At 46.6% G+C, this 15,714-nt stretch overlaps 1 protein-coding gene across 1 annotated transcript in view; it reads right to left on the reverse strand.

Moving 5' to 3' along the window:
* The window catches only part of MAP1A (microtubule associated protein 1A), an 80,032-nt gene extending 68,061 nt beyond the window's left edge, over positions 1–11,971 (reverse strand). The window contains exon 1 of the mRNA XM_063314523.1: positions 11,911–11,971. The gene's annotated coding sequence lies outside the window, so the exon portion shown is untranslated. The remainder of the gene's footprint in view (positions 1–11,910) is intronic.
* Positions 11,972–15,714: the final 3,743 nt, after the last annotated feature.

The following is a 15,714-nucleotide window of genomic DNA, read 5'->3' on the forward strand; positions in this document are numbered from 1 at the left end:
AGAGCAATGAATGTGTGGGGTAGGCTTTGCTATTAAAAACAACCTCATGAAGCTCTTGTCAGAAGTTCCCATTGGCATTAATGAACATTTATTAACTCTCCAAATAAAACTCACCAAAAACCACGGGCAGCTATTCTAAGTGCTTATGCACCAACACTAGATGCAGATGAGGATCTCAAGGAAAAATTCTATACCCAGCTGGACACCATCTTATCAGAGATACCAAAGGAGGATAAAATTATCCTCCTGGGTGATTTCCATACAAGAGTTGGTCATGACTTTGATTTGTGGCTGGGGATTATTGGGAAAGAAGGAGTTGACAATAGCAATATGAATGGAATCTTACTTTTGACCAAATGTGCAGAGCATAACCATGTCATTACTAACACACTTTTTCGCCAGAAAAATAAACTTAAAAAAGCATGGAAGCACCCATGGTTGAAGCACTGGCATCTTCTAGATTATGTAATTGTCCATGCTAGAGATCGCCATGATGTACTGTACTTCTCACCAGAGCCATGACAAGCACCAATGACTGCTGGACAGACCATCAGTTAATTCAATCTATGATGGCCATAAAGATTGTCCCTCATCATAGGCTCTAAGGAAGAAAACCAAGGTGTAAAATGAACATATTGGCCCTTCAAGATTCTACTAAACAAGATTGCATTCAATCAACCCTTAAGGAGCACCTGCCTTCGGAACTTCCTGAAAATGTTGAGGAACACTGGATTAAATTGAAGACCTCTATTATTTCAGCCTGTGAACAAACTATTTTGTTGTTTATTCGTTCAGTCGCTTCCGACTCTTTGTGACTTCATGGACCAGCCCACTCCAGAGCTTCCTGTCAGTCATCAACACCCCCAGCTCCCCCAGGGATGAGTCCGTCACCTCTAGAATATCATCCATCCATCTTGCCCTTGGTTGGCCCCTCTTCCTTTTGCCTTCCACTTTCCCTAGCATCAGCATCTTCTCCTGTCTTCTCATTATGTGGCCAGAGTATTTCAGTTTTGCCTTTAATATCATTCCCTCAAGTGAGCAGTCTGGCTTTATTTCCTGGAGGATGGACTGGTTTGATCTTCTTGCAGTCCAAGGCACTCTCAGAATTTTCCTCCAACACCACAGTTCCAAAGCATCGATCTTCCTTCTCTCAGCCTTCCTTATGGTCCAGCTCTCGCAGCCATATGTTACTACAGGGAACACCATTGCTTTAACTATGCGGGCCTTTGTTGTCAGTGTGATGTCTCTGCTCTTAACTATTTTATCGAGATTTGTCATTGCTCTTCTCCCAAGGATTAAGTGTCTTCTGATTTCCTGACTGCAGTCAGCATCTGCAGTAATCTTCGCACCTAGAAATACAAAGTCTTTCACTGCTTCTACATGTTCTCCCTCTATTTGCCAGTTATCAATCAAGCTGGTTGCCATAATCTTGGTTTTTTTGAGGTTTAGCTGCAAGCCAGCTTTTGCACTTTCTTCTTTCACATTCATCATAAGTCTCCTCGGTTCCTCTTCACTTTCAGCCATCGAAGTGGTATCATCTGCATATCTGAGATTGTTAATGTTTCTTCCAGCAATTTTAACTCCAGCCTTGGATTCCTCAAGCCCAGCTTGTCGCATGATGTGTTCTGCGTACAAGTTGAATAGGTAGGGTGAGAGTATACAGCCCTGCCGTACACCTTTCCCAATCTTAAACCAGTCCGTTGTTCCGTGGTCTGTTCTTACCATTGCTACTTGGTCGTTATACAGATTCCTCAGGAGGCAGACAAGATGACTTGGTATCCCCATACTGCTAAGAACGTGCCACAATTTGTTATGGTCCACACAGTCAAAGGCTTTAGAATAGTCAATAAAACAGAAATAGATGTGTTTCTGAAAATCCCTGGCTTTTTCCATTATCCAGCAGATATTGGCAATTTGGTCCCTAGTTCCTCTGCCTTTTCTAAACCCAGCTTGTGCATCTCGCAATTCTCGCTCCATGAATTGCTGAAGTCTACCTTGCAGGATCTTGAACAAACTATAGGATATCAAACTAAGAGACATCAAGACTGGTTTGACAAGAATGATAGTGAGATTGAATACATCATTGACAAGAAAAGAAAAGCCTTCCAGATATGATAAAAAGATATTAACTGTGCCATTAAGAAAAAAATCTATGCCAGTGCAAAGGCAGAAGTCCAAAGAAGAACTAGAGAACTTAAGAACACATGGTGGATAAAAAAAAAGCCCAAGAAATCCAACGATTTGCATATGTTCATGATGCACGGGGTTTTTTTAATGCCACAAGGGCCATCTATGGACTAACAAATTATGGTACAAATCCCTTACATTCAGCAGATGGTGTTAAACTTCTAAAGGACAAAGAGTCTATTGCACTGCACTGGAAAGGGCATTAATACAATCTCCTAAATCATCACTCTACTGTGGCTGATGAAGTCTTCTTGCAAATCCCACAAAAATAAATAAGAGACGAGCTTGCAGCACCCCCTAGTTTGGAGGAAGTTAGTAAAGCCACCAATCAAATGAAAAATAGCAAAGCTAGTGGACCTGATGGGATTCCTGCTGAGGTTTTCAAAGAAGGTGGGCTTGAACTTGGACAACAACTTCACAAGCTCATCGATAAAATCTGGATGAGGGAGGAGATTCCAGCAGATTTTAGGGATGCCATAATTATCACTCTTTTTAAAAAGGGTGATAGGACAGATTGTATAAACTATTGAGGCTTCTCCCTTCTAGCTACAGCAGGTAAAATCCTCACAAGGATTCTTGCAAATTGTGGAGTCCTTAGTGCTCTCTGAGCCTGGTTGTTTTCTTGCAGACGTTGCAAGATGTTTTCTTGCAAACGTCTGCAAGAAAACAACAAGGCTCAGAGAGCACCAAGGACTCCACAGTTCAACCCTGAGCTACAAATATTCACTTCTATTCTTGCAAATCATCTCCTATCTATATCAGAAGACATCCTCCCTGAAACTCAAAATGGCTTCTGCCCTTCCAGGGGGACAGTAGATATGATTTTCACTGTGACAGCTCCAAGAAAACTGCAAGGAGCAAAACTGCCCTCTGTGCATGATGTTTATCAATCTAACTAAGGCTTTTGATACTATAAATTGTATTGCTCTTTGGATCATCCTTCTGAAAATTGGATGTCCTGATAAATTTGTGAAAACCTTGCAGCTACTCCATGATGACATGATGGCAACAATCCTGAAAGATGATGGCTCTCAAAGTGATCCGGCATTAAAAAGGGATGTGCTATTGGTCCAACCTTATTTGCTATCTTCATCGCTATGATTCTACACCTTGTTGAAGGGAAACTTCCTACTGGTGTAGAAATTATGTATCAAACAGATGGAAAGCTTTTTAACCTTAATAGGCTGAAGGCAAAAAATAAGGTAACTACCACCTCTGTTATAGAATTCCAATATGCTGATAATAACATAGTCTGCGTGCACTCAGAGGAAGATCTTCAAACTATCCTAAACATCTTTGCAGAAGCATATGGTAAGCTCGGCCTCTTGCTTAACATTAAAAAAACAAAGTGCTTTACCAGCAAATTTGAACTAATCCCTACGCAGCGCCATCAATTCACTTGAAGGTGTGTCACTGGAAAATGTCGACCTCTTTCCTTACCTTGGCAGCCATCTATCTATAAAAGCCGATGTTGACACTGAAATTCAGCATCATCTGAGCTCTGTGAGTGTAGCTTTCTCCTGAATGAAGCGTAGAGTGTTTGAGGATTGGGACATTCACAGGGAGACCAAAGTGCTTGTTTACAAAGCCATTGTATCACTGACCCTATCGTATGCCTGTGAAACATGGACTTTCTGTAAACGCCACCTCCAACTTGAAAGATTCCATCAACGCTGCCTCCGAAAAATTCTGCAAATTACTTGGGAAGATAGGCGGACTAATGTTAGTGTGTTGGAAGAAGCAAAGACCACCTCAGTTGAGACAACGATCATCCAACATCAACTTCCCTGGACCGGCCATGTTGTTCGAATGCCTGATCATCGTCTTCCAAAGCAGCTACTTTACTCCCAACTTAAGAACGGAAAACAGAATATTGGTGGACTGTAAAAGACATTTAAAGACATTCTCAAAGCTAATTTTAAAAAGTTTAATATCAGTACTGAGAACTGGGAAGTCCTAACTCATGAGCATTCAAATTGGAGGTCAGCCCTTATTAAAGGCGCTACGGACTTCGAAGAAGCAGGAGTACAGGCGAAAGGGAGAAGTGAGCGAAGAGGAAGGCACGTCAAGCAAACCCTCATCATAACTGGCTTCCACCTGGAAACTTATGCCCTCATTGTGGGAGGTTGTGAGGATCCAGAACAGCCACTTACGGATCCACCATTAAGATTTTAATCCTGGAAGACAATCTTACTTGGCTGTGAGTGATTGCCAATGAACGAACGAACGAAAGGAGAAAAAAAAAAGAAGCTGAATGGATAGGTATCTGAAATGTCTGTGACATGAAAACAGGCAAGAATATATTTGTACCAAATACAAACTTGCAGCAGTTCTTGAAGGAAAAGTCAAAACATTGGAGCAGCTTCTTTTGAGCTGATAACAAGGGAAGAGCAAACACGGTGGATGAGAGTAATACAGGAAGCAAGAGATGTAGAAAATATTATGCACTACTGGAACTCCAGAACAATTTTCAAGCCTTTGTAAATGAGCTACAGACAATCAGGTCAACAATGATGCCCCTAAACAAAATAGTTTAGGGTTGTGCCACTTGTTCAAGATAATTTTTGCCCATGTCCTAGGGAGTAGATTGAATTAATTATACAGATCTTTCTTCATTTCTCCTTTTATTTAAACTAGCCTAAAGATTTAATCAAGCCTCTTTTAATAACCAGACAAAGCAAAACCTTTATCTGTTTTACTGTGTCTGGTTGTTAAAAGAGGCTTGATAAAATCTTTAAGCCAGTTTAAATCTTATTCTTCCCCATCTAACTGACACTTCAGAGATAACCTCCAGGAGTTATTCTCTATTCGTCACCAGACAGATTTGTTTCCCCTTTTAAAAATCCTATGGTTCTTCAGGGCAGAATTTTTTAAATTGTCATTAAATTGTCATATAAATTACAATATAAATAAATCAGTAAAAAATAAAATAGATATAAAATATACAATCCAAGCAGTGCAGATCTTATTTGTTGGGGAGAGATCTATGATAGTAGCCACCCCCAAGACGAACTGGTGCCCCTCCCACCCCAAGCGAGGCGGCAGAACCAGGTTTTTAGGTTCTTCTAGAAGGCTGGGAGCGAATGGGCCTGTCTCACCTCTGGGGACAGAATATTTATTTATTTATTTATTTATTTATTTATTTATTTATTTATTTATTACTCATATTTAGCCACTGCCCATCTCCCCCAGAAGAGGGACTCTGGGCGGTTTACAATAAAATTCCCCATAAAACATAAACATTAAAATCACATAAAACAATTATAATAAAACTCAATAAAGAAATAAAATCCAAGAGAAATGTAAAATCCAGGCTGGTGGGAGGGACTCTAGGGTGCGAGCCATCCCCAAGAATGGTTATTCCCTTTCCCACCCCAGGCAAGACGGCAAAACCAGGTCTTCAGGGCCTTCTGGAAGGTCAGGAGTGAAGGGGCCTGCCTCACCTCAGGGGGCAAGATATTCCAGAAAGCGGGGACCACCACAGAGAAGGCCTGCTTCCTGGACCCCGCCAGATGAAATTCTCTTATGGACGGGGTCCGTAACATGGCCTCTCTGGATGAACTGGTGGGGCAGGCTGATGTAATGGGGAAGAGGTGGTCCCTCAGGTAACCTGGCCTCGTGCCATGTAGGGCTTTAAAGGTAATAACCAACACCTTGAATTGGACCCAGAAGCAAACTGGCACCCAGTGCAGCTCACACAGCAACGGTGTTATATGTGCCCACCTAGGTGCACCAAAAATAGCCCGCGCGGCTGCATTTTGGACCAGCTGAAGCTTCCGGATACTCTTCAGGGGTAGCCCCATGTAGAGCACATTGCAGTAGTCTATATGGGAGATAACCAGGGCGTGAGTGACTGTTCGGAGGGCTTCACGATCCAGAAAGAGGGCAGGTGCCACTGTAGAGAAGGCCCGCCTCCTGGACCCCTCCAGGTGGAATTCCCTTACCAGCGGGGTTTGTAGCATGCCCTCTCTGCATGACCGGGTGGGGTGGGTTTATGTTAGGGGGATGAGGCGGTCCCTCAGGTAACCTGGCTCCATGCCATGTAGGGCTTTAAAGGTGATAACCAACACCTCTGCTGGCAAGGGAGTGTCCTGGTCTTTTGGCTTTTCTATTGTCTCTTTTGAATGGTATGTAAATGTTGTTTATGTGTCTGTCGATGGCTGCTTTGTTTGAGTGCCAGGCTTCCAGGAAGTCTCTGGCATTTTTGGATTTGGCTTAGTTTAGGATGCTCACCATTTCCCAGTTGAAACTATGGTTGAGTCTGTCCATGTGTTGTTGCTTCTACGGACGCCCCAAGATACACAAGCTGGGCATACCGCTTTAGCCCATTGTATCATTAGCAGGGACTCCCATATATAACATAGCTAAAGAGCTTACAAAGAAACTCAGACACCTCACAGAGGAGAGTGAACATTTGATCAACTCCCCACTACGGTGCCTCCAGAAAATCAAAAACATAAAAATAGAAGAAGATGAGATCATGGTATCATTCGACGTTACAGCTCTCTTCACATCCATAGACCCGGCACTAGTGAAAGAATCTATGTCTGCAGTTCTGCGCAACACAGCTGACCTAGCCAAGTACACCAAAATAGAAATATCCAGGATAATGGACCTCATCAACCTCTGCCTTACAACCTACTTTCAGTTTGATGGAGAAATATACCAACAGATCAAAGGAACACCCAGGGATCACCGATTTCAGGACTTATAGCAGAGATCGTAATGCAACCCCTGGAAAGGATAGCACTCCCCCACGTACAACTCAAAGTATGGATCCGGTATGTAGATGACACTGTTGTCATCATACAAAAGAAACAACTGGAAGAAACCCACAAAACCATCAATAACATCTTTAATGGAATACAAGGGAGGAAGAAAACAACTCACTACCATTCCTGGACATCTATGGACGGAGGTTCATAACATTGTACGGGAGGCAGCAACTAAAGCCATCCCAAAGAAAAAGAAATGCAAGAAAGCAAAGTGGCTGTCTGATGAGGCTTGACAAATAGCTGAGGAAAGAAGGAAAGCGAAAAGCAAGGGAGAAAGGGAGAAAGGGAAAGATATAACCAACTGAATGCAGATTTCCAGAGAATAGCAAGGAGAGATAAGAAGGCCTTCTTAAATGAACAGTACAAAGAAATTGAGGAAAACAATAGAATGGGGAAGACTAGAGATCTCTTCAAGAAAACCGGAGATATCAAGGGAACGTTTTATGCAAGATGGGCACGATAAAGGACAAAAAAGGCAGGGACCTAACAGAAGCAGAAGAGATTAAGAAGAGGTGGCAAGAATACACAGAAGAACCATACAAGAAAGATCTCAATGTCCCTGATAACCACGATGGTGTGGTCACTGACCTTGAGCCAGACATCCTAGAGAGTGAAGTCAAGTGGGCCTTAGGAAGCATTACTAATAACAAAGCTAGCAGAGATGACAGTATTCCAGCTGAGCTGTTTAAAATCCTAAAAAATGATGCTGTTAAAGTGCTGCACTCAATATGCCAACAAATTTGAAAAACTGAGCAGTGGCCACAGGATTGGAAAAGGTCAGTTTACATCCCAATTCCAAAGAAGGGCAATGCCAAAGAAGTTCAAACTACCGTACAATTGTGCTCATTTCAGATGCTAGCAAGGTTATGCTCAAAATCCTACAAGCCAGGCTTCAGCAGTATGAGAACTGAGAACTACCAGAAATACAAGCTGGGTTTCAAAGAGGCAGAGGAACGAGAGATCAAATTGCCAATGTTCACTGGATCATGGAGAAAGCAAGAGAGTTCCAGAAAAACATCTACTTCTGCTTCATTGACTACGCTAAAGCTTTTGACTGTGTGGATCACAACAAACTGTGGCAAATTCTTAAAGAGATGGGAGTACCAGACCACCTTACCAATCTCCTGAGAAACCTGTATGCAGGTCAGGAAGCAACAGTTAGAACCTGACATGGAACTACTGATTAGTTCAAAATTGGGAAAGGAGTACGACAAGGCTGTATTTTGTCACCCTGCTTATTTAACTTATATGCAGAGTACATCATGATCAATGCCAGGCTGGATGAATCACAAGCCAGAATTAAGATTGCTGGGAGAAATATCAACAACCTCAGATATGCGGACGATACCACCCTAATGGCAGAAAGTGAAGAGGAACTAAAGAGCCTCTTGATGAGGGTGAAAGAGGAGAGTGCAAAAGCTGGCTTGAAATTCAACATTAAAAAAACTAAGATCATGGCATCTGGTCCCATCACTTCCTGGCAAATAGAAGGGGAAGAAATGGAAGCAGTGACAGATTTCATTTTCTTGGGCTCCAAGGTCACCACAGACAGTGACTGCAGCCATGAAATTAAAAAGCACCTGCTCCTTGGGAGGAAAGCTATGGCAAACCTAGAAAGCATATTAAAAAGCAGAGACATTGTTGGAAGTTCTGGCAAATCCAGCATGCCTCATTTGCATGTGAATTAACATGTGAATTAAGTTGTCCCACAATGCAACTCTGAGGAAGCCGTTTGTTGGCACTCCCACTTCCTCTTTCTCTCTTCCTTCTTCTCCACGAGAAGCAAGCACATGGATGTGTGCTGCTCTCCTCCATTCTGGGCACCATGTGGTGGGCCTGGAATTCCCCTTTCTTCCACACAGCTCTTGGCAGCTGTGGGGCTGAGAGTTTAGGGCAAAACTAAGAATTTAGAAAGAAAAGAAGAACAAAGGAACTGCATCTTTTCTACCAAGATTGATGTAGCAGAAGCAACAATAAAGTCAGTAAGAAATTATTTTACTTATCTCAACCTAATGTGTCTAAGCGTGTGATTCTTTATGCTTGGGAGGGCTGAGTGTGTAAGAGCAATAACCTGTGTTTCTCTGGCATGCTCACTGAAGCTATCTAAGATAATTTTCTTTTTCTCTGCAGCTTCTCAGCTGTGTTATAAACTCTGCTCCAATTCAGTTAGTCCTAGCAGGTCACTAAATTGGCTTCAGACATCACCTTGCCAACAAAGGTCTGTATAATCAAAGCTATGGTTTTCCCAGTAGTGATGTATGGCTGTGAGAGTTGGACCATAAGGAAGGCTGAGCACCAAATAATTGATGCTTTCGAACTGTGGTGCTGGAGAAGACTCTTGAGAGTCCCTTGGACTGCAAGGAGGTCAAATCAGTCCATCCTACAGGAAATCAACCCTAACTGCTCATTGGAAGGACAGATACTGAAGATGAAGCTCAAATACTTTGGCCACCTAATGCAAAGAGAGGACTCACTGGAAAAGACTCTGATGCTGGGAAAGACTGAAGGCAAAAGGAGAAGGGGACAGCAGAGGATGAGATGGTTAGATAGCATCACCCATGAATTTGAGTAAAATCCGGGAGACAGTGGAGGACAGTAAGGCCTAGTGTGCTATGGTCCATGGGGTCACAAAGAGTCAGACATGACTTAACGACTGAATTAAACAATTCAGTTTAACAATTAAACAATTATCCAGAGAAGTGGTGGACTCCCCTTCATAGGATGTGTTTGAGTGGAGGCTGGGCATCTGTCTGGGATTTGCAGTCCTTTACTGAGTGGAAGACAAGATTTTATGACTCCATGAGCACAGAATTCAAGGATTTCATAAAGGATCAGCAGTGGGAAGAGCAGATTTCAGTCCTGTTTAGTTCTCTGTTGATTCAAGGAAGGGTAGATGGCAGTGGGGAAAGGGCCAGAGGCTGGAGAGCCAAAGTCAAGTTCACCTCTGCCACGGAATCTTCCTGGGGGACTCTGCATTAGTCATTGTCATCATAGTCTTAAACCAATGTACAGGGTTACTGTTGTGGAGAAAAAGTGAAAGAGGAGGGCTGCCTGTGCAGCAAAACCTGAAGGACAGGCATGATATCAATCTAGCAGAGCAAGGTGGGTGGCATTTGTCTCTGTTTGCTCTCCCAAGCTGACACATTTGCTGGACACATTCCCACAGAGGCTGGACAGTCACTTTTCTGGGATTTGGGTTTCTGCACCCAGCAGAGGGTTGGACCGGATTGCCTAGAGATCTTTTTTTCTAATTCTGAAGGCAGCTCCTTGTCGTGCCTGAAGAGCACACCCAAAGCATTTTCTACTGAACAACAAGGCCCTTCCTATTCATCAGGATATTGTGCAGACCACCACACAACTGAAATCTTGTAGGCCAGCTTGGAAAACAGCCATACATCTAACATCTATCCAATTCAGTCCTAAGAATGCCTGGAGAGAGGAATGGTCCAAGTTGTCACATCGCAGCTTGGTCATCAGTGATCCCTTTTCCAAACCTCCTGGCTTTAACCTGCCTTGCTCTGTCTGGACGAAATTGAACAGAATCAGATGTGACATGCCTCTGCTCTGTATCAACGGGGCTGGAGAGACTCTCCTTGGTGCAACTGTGGTGCCAATATGCCAACTATTAAGCACATTGTGCAAGACTGCCCAGACGTGCATTCCCTGGCTCCTTAGAAGATCTGCACAAAGCAACACCAGAAGCGATTGCCTGGATAGCTGAACTGGACATCCAGTTATGAGGCTACTGCTGTATCCCTGCAGAAGTTTTGTATATAATTGTGTGGACTGTGTGTATACATTTGCCTTTCTCTTGTCATGTACTCATCACACACTATATATACACTGGAAGCAGTCCTGACACCTTGCCAAAAATCGCCTCATAATTCATCATATGTAATGTCCCAGAGGAGGTCAACGAGGGACGGAGCGCCCTTGCTGACCTCCCCTCTTGCTGCCTCCTGCTCCGGGAAGCGGAAGGGGCCAGCTGCACTGCAGCGCTTTCTCCGAAGACCACAGCAGCCAGCCTGAGCCAACCCACCTGGCTTACATTTCCAGCGGGCTTACATTTCCAGCGTTCCGGTCCGCCCGTCCCCAGGAGGGGGGCGGGAAAGTTTCCTTGCAAGATGGAGCTATTCTAAGGTCCTGGAGCACCACAGTCTTGCTCTTCTAAACCTTCCTTCCCGGAGGCGGCGGGCTTCGGCTACATTTCAAGCTACGCGTCCTGCCAGTCCCGCTCGCCCAAGACATCTTAGCGGCTGCTTCATCTTTCCTTCTTCCAATCGAGACAGCTTCGGAGAGAGTCGCCCTGCGATAGGAGCCTACGCTCCGCCTCTTTTCAGGGTCCCGGACCGCTCCTGCTTGAGGCCCTTTCCTCGTCTGGCTGAGCGGCGTAGAGTACTGCAGCAGCGCAACCTTCAGCAACTCTGCGAACAGAAACGCCGCTGCTGCCAGCCGCCACGGACGGGACCTCCAAGGCCCCTTCGCGGCTTGGCTGTCTAGGCGGAACTCGAGGCTTGGAACGCGGCCACTTGGCGCTCCTCCATCTGAAGCCCGCCAGACACTGCGCGGCCCGCGGCTCTGCCGCCCGGGACGTGGAAGGCGCTTCCCGGGACGCAGCCCTCCCTCCGGGAAGTGAACCGGGACCCATGCCCGGTTTCGCGGTCCTCGGAGCAGGAGAGGGGATCTGGAGCAACGCCCCCGCCCGCTACTCCGGCCTCAGGGCGCGGAGTCCCCGTGATCCCCAACGAGCCGCTGCGGAGAGACGCGTTCGCCCGCTCGCCCGGGGCGCCTGGCAGCCCGGACTTTTCCCATCCCCGACGTTGCCTCGGGCCGGGCCTGCAAGCCGAGAGTGCCGCGCCCCCGGCCGCCCCGACCCCCTGACGCCTCGGCTGCGGGTCCCTCTCCAAGGTGCTGAACGGCCTCGGCTCCCAGCCGCTCGACAGCTTACCGCGCTCCAGGCTACGACGCAGCGCGTCCCGCTCCGGCTCCGTCGCGATCTCCCCGACCACCGCTAGCAGCGCGTGCCGCCTCGACTCGCCGCAGGGCGCTCCCGGTACCTCCATCGCCGCCGCCCCGGGAACCGCGCTGGGCAGAGGCCGCGACAGCCAACTCTTAAGAGTCCCCGGCCGCGCGCAGATTGGCCCTTCCACGCGCACGTGGACTCCCGCGGCCGCGCCCCGCCAGACTGGGAGAGGCGGGTCTCCGGCCCGGCGGCACGTGGCTCTACTGGGCTTCGCGAGAGGCTGGCCCGCGCCGCAACTGCGACACGCCGCCCGCCGCCCCTGCCTCGCCCGCTCGGAGATGGAAGCGGGCGGGTCCCGTCGCGCTCTCGGGCTGCCGTCGCGCTCCGGGCCGGGCGGACAAGCGGGTAGACCGAGGGACCCCCGTCCTCCGTTTCCAATGGCAGACGCGGCGCTCTGCGGGGCCGAACGGAGCCTTCCGAGGTAGCTTTCGGTTTCCCAGTCCAGCCAGGCGGGCGCCCGGGGGTCCTCTGGCGGCCTCCCCGGTGGCGGCTTGGTTGGAGAGCTGGGTCAACGAAGCGCCGCCTCGTCAAGCCTCCAGCCTCTCTGGAAGAAGATGGAAGGGGCTCGGAAGAGCTCCCGAAAGCTCCGGCCTGAAGCCTCTGTGGGAACTCTGGCCGAGGACGCCACCAAAGCCCTTCTACTGGGAGAGAAGGAACGGCAGAGAGAAGTCAAGCGGGGGACAAGGAGAGGCGCGACGCCGAGCCCTGTTTTTCTGACTTCCTGATCCTGCTGCTTCAAGCACGTGCCCGTGGGTTTTAGGGTCAGGAGCTGTTAGAAAAGGGCTGTTGTTCTGAAAGAAAATACAACCCCATCACCACTTTCTCCAGGCCAAGAATATTTTATCTCACGAGATGGTGGTCCCCTGTCACCCTTTTTCTAAGACGAAAGTAAGGAAGGTCTTTGTGCCCCTGACCGGCATCTCCTCTCCATCTATTACAGCCTTTATCCCATACATGGTATTCTAGGTGCGGATGTACAGAGCTCTGTATTGGGTTTTTATGCACCATTTGTATAAAACAATTATGCCAGAACCATAGAATGGAAAGATTGGCAGGGACCTTAGAGTTCGTGTTGCCCACCCCCCCCCACCCATGCAGGGACCCAGCACTGCAGCCTCCCAATGAGTTCGCCCCCCAGCCTCTGTTTAAAGACCTGCAGCAAGGGAGGACAGATCACCTTCCCGAGGAGGCAGTTTGCACTGTGATTCAGCAGCACTTGATCATTTAAATCTGTTGTTTCTTGCTTTCTGGAACAACACTGAACAATTATTCCAGGTTCATATACCTGAAGAAAGGTATCACCCCTGCCTGTCATCTTCTCTTCTCCAGGATCAGTATCCCAACGCCTGCACATGTCCCCTGTCAGTTGCTGTTTCCAGGCTCCTAACCATCTTCCTCCCTCTCCTTTGTAGGTTTGGTCTGAAGAGAGTAGCAGCTGCTTCCCTTCAACTTGATGCCAGCCTTGATTGCCTTGCACAGGTTTTCCATGGGGTTCCCCATCCCACCCCTCCCAATCAACATGCTTCTGATTTTTCTCACCCCAGTGTAACTAGCTCTGACCCCAATGAAATTTATGGTAATTATTCTAGCTCATCAAGATTCTCCAGTTCTTGAGACTATCCTTTAAAGTGCTCGCTATCCTCCCATCTGTTGGCCTTTTTATGTTCATCCCCTGTCCTAGTGATCCCAAGCATGGAAGGTGCTTTTTCACCAGTGCTGTACACTGAATCAGCATCTTTGCGCTGACTCAAGAGCTTTTCCTGGTTAGTTCCAGAAAGCTCACATACCTTCAGGGTATCTATTCTGACTAACACTTTATTTAAAGGCAGAAGGTTTTGTGAGATGCAACTCCCTTCATCAGGTCCATACAGTAGTTGGACTGATGTAGGATTTAAAATTAGGATGGGGGAAGAAGGGAAATAGTGGGGTTATGCAGACCTGGGTTACATGTAAGGCTGATTACAAGTACCTTATCATTTAACAATTGTAATATGTTAAAAACCCATTGTGGTTGTTGAGACCATCGCAGCTCAAGCCACTCAAAGGAATTATTTAAAGATACAACCCATTCTGGACAGTGACACGGCACTTTCTCAAGCACTGGGGGGCAGGTCCAGACTTGTGCGCAGACTCCACCCAGCCTGAAGCAGATTCTCACAAGCAACAAGAAACAACAGGACAATGATGCCAACCTGGGAACCAGACCCGCAACAAACGCAGATGTCTACTTTGCCCCCACATCTACTCCAACAGCTTCATCACAGGCCCCAAGGAGAACACACAAGATTAGAGGCACCTTCATGTGCTGCTCCTCCAGTGTGATCGATGCCATCACCTGCCAGGATGCCCCTGTGGATTCTTCCTCCAACAAGCAGGACAAACTTGGTGCAACAGAATTAACGGACACAAGTTTGACATCTGGGCTCAAAACAAGGACAGAGTATCTGCAGGGCACCTCGACCTCCCAGGACACTCCGCAGCAGACCTCAGAGTGACTCTCTTGGAAAAGCGGGACTTTGGCAGCATCACCAAGTGAGAAACTGCTGTACTCACATACATCAAACGGTTTCAGACAATCTCAGGAGGTTTCAACGAACACGAGGGAAGTTGTACGTGGGAGAGATTACAAGTACCGTATCAACGAACAAGTACAATTGTCACTGCATAAGGTACTTACACAACTTCCACCGGTAGGGCCAACCTATCTTCCTCTACCATTTCTCCCCACCTCACCCCACTTTAACTCCTACATCGGTGCAGCCACTCTATGCGTCTGATGACGTGAACTGCCGCTCACAAGAGCTTATGCCTTTCAGTAAAAGCTGTTAGTCAGAAAAGGTGCCCCCAGACCCCTGATTTTTTGCCACCACAGGCCACCATGGCTCGCCACCCTGAGAGGTGGTAGACCCTCCCACACTGAAGCCCTTAACAAAGGCTGGATGGCCACCTGCCAGGGATGCTGTAACGATGGGTTCCTGCGATGGGCAAGGGGTCGCCTAAATGACCTTGAAGGTGCTTTCCGATTTATGGTTTTATTAAGAGTCTTGCTCTTGACAAATCCACACTGTTTTCAGCTTTCTGCATCCATGAACACCAAGTAGCAGTCAGAAGACACAATAAAAACTTCTTAATCTCACAACACATGGACAGGCTCAACCACAGTTTCAGCTGGGAAACTGTGAGCATCCTAGACCAAACTAAATCCAAAATGCTAGGGAATTCCTGGAAGCTTGGTATTCAGACAAGTCAGCCATCAACAGGTACATAGAGATAAACAACATTTACACACTATTCAAAAGAGACAATACAAAAGCTAAAAAGGAAACAAAAAGACCAGAACACCAGCAATCAACACCCAGATAAGCAGGGATGAACACCAGACAAACAATTAAGCAGTAAACAATAGCCTAATCAAGGAACTGCCAACTCAGACAAACAATTAAGCAGTACAGGGCAAGCTACTGTGTATAAACAAAGAGCAAACCCCACTCCTTTCTAGCACTGAAGATGTTACATAGTTGGGTAACAAAACATTTGCTAGAAAACAACCAAGCTCAGAGAACACCAAGGACTCCACAGTTCAACCCTGAGCTACATATACCTCTTCTATTTTTCTCCTATTATGGTTGGTTATACTGTATTTATTTGAATACCATGTCCACTAGCATGCCTGGAACAAACGCTCAGATGACCATCTTATCTCTCCCTCTATTTGAAAAGTTGGTGACA

Source organism: Candoia aspera, chromosome 13, assembly GCF_035149785.1.
Source record: "Candoia aspera isolate rCanAsp1 chromosome 13, rCanAsp1.hap2, whole genome shotgun sequence".
Classification (NCBI taxonomy): Eukaryota; Metazoa; Chordata; class Lepidosauria; order Squamata; family Boidae; genus Candoia; species Candoia aspera.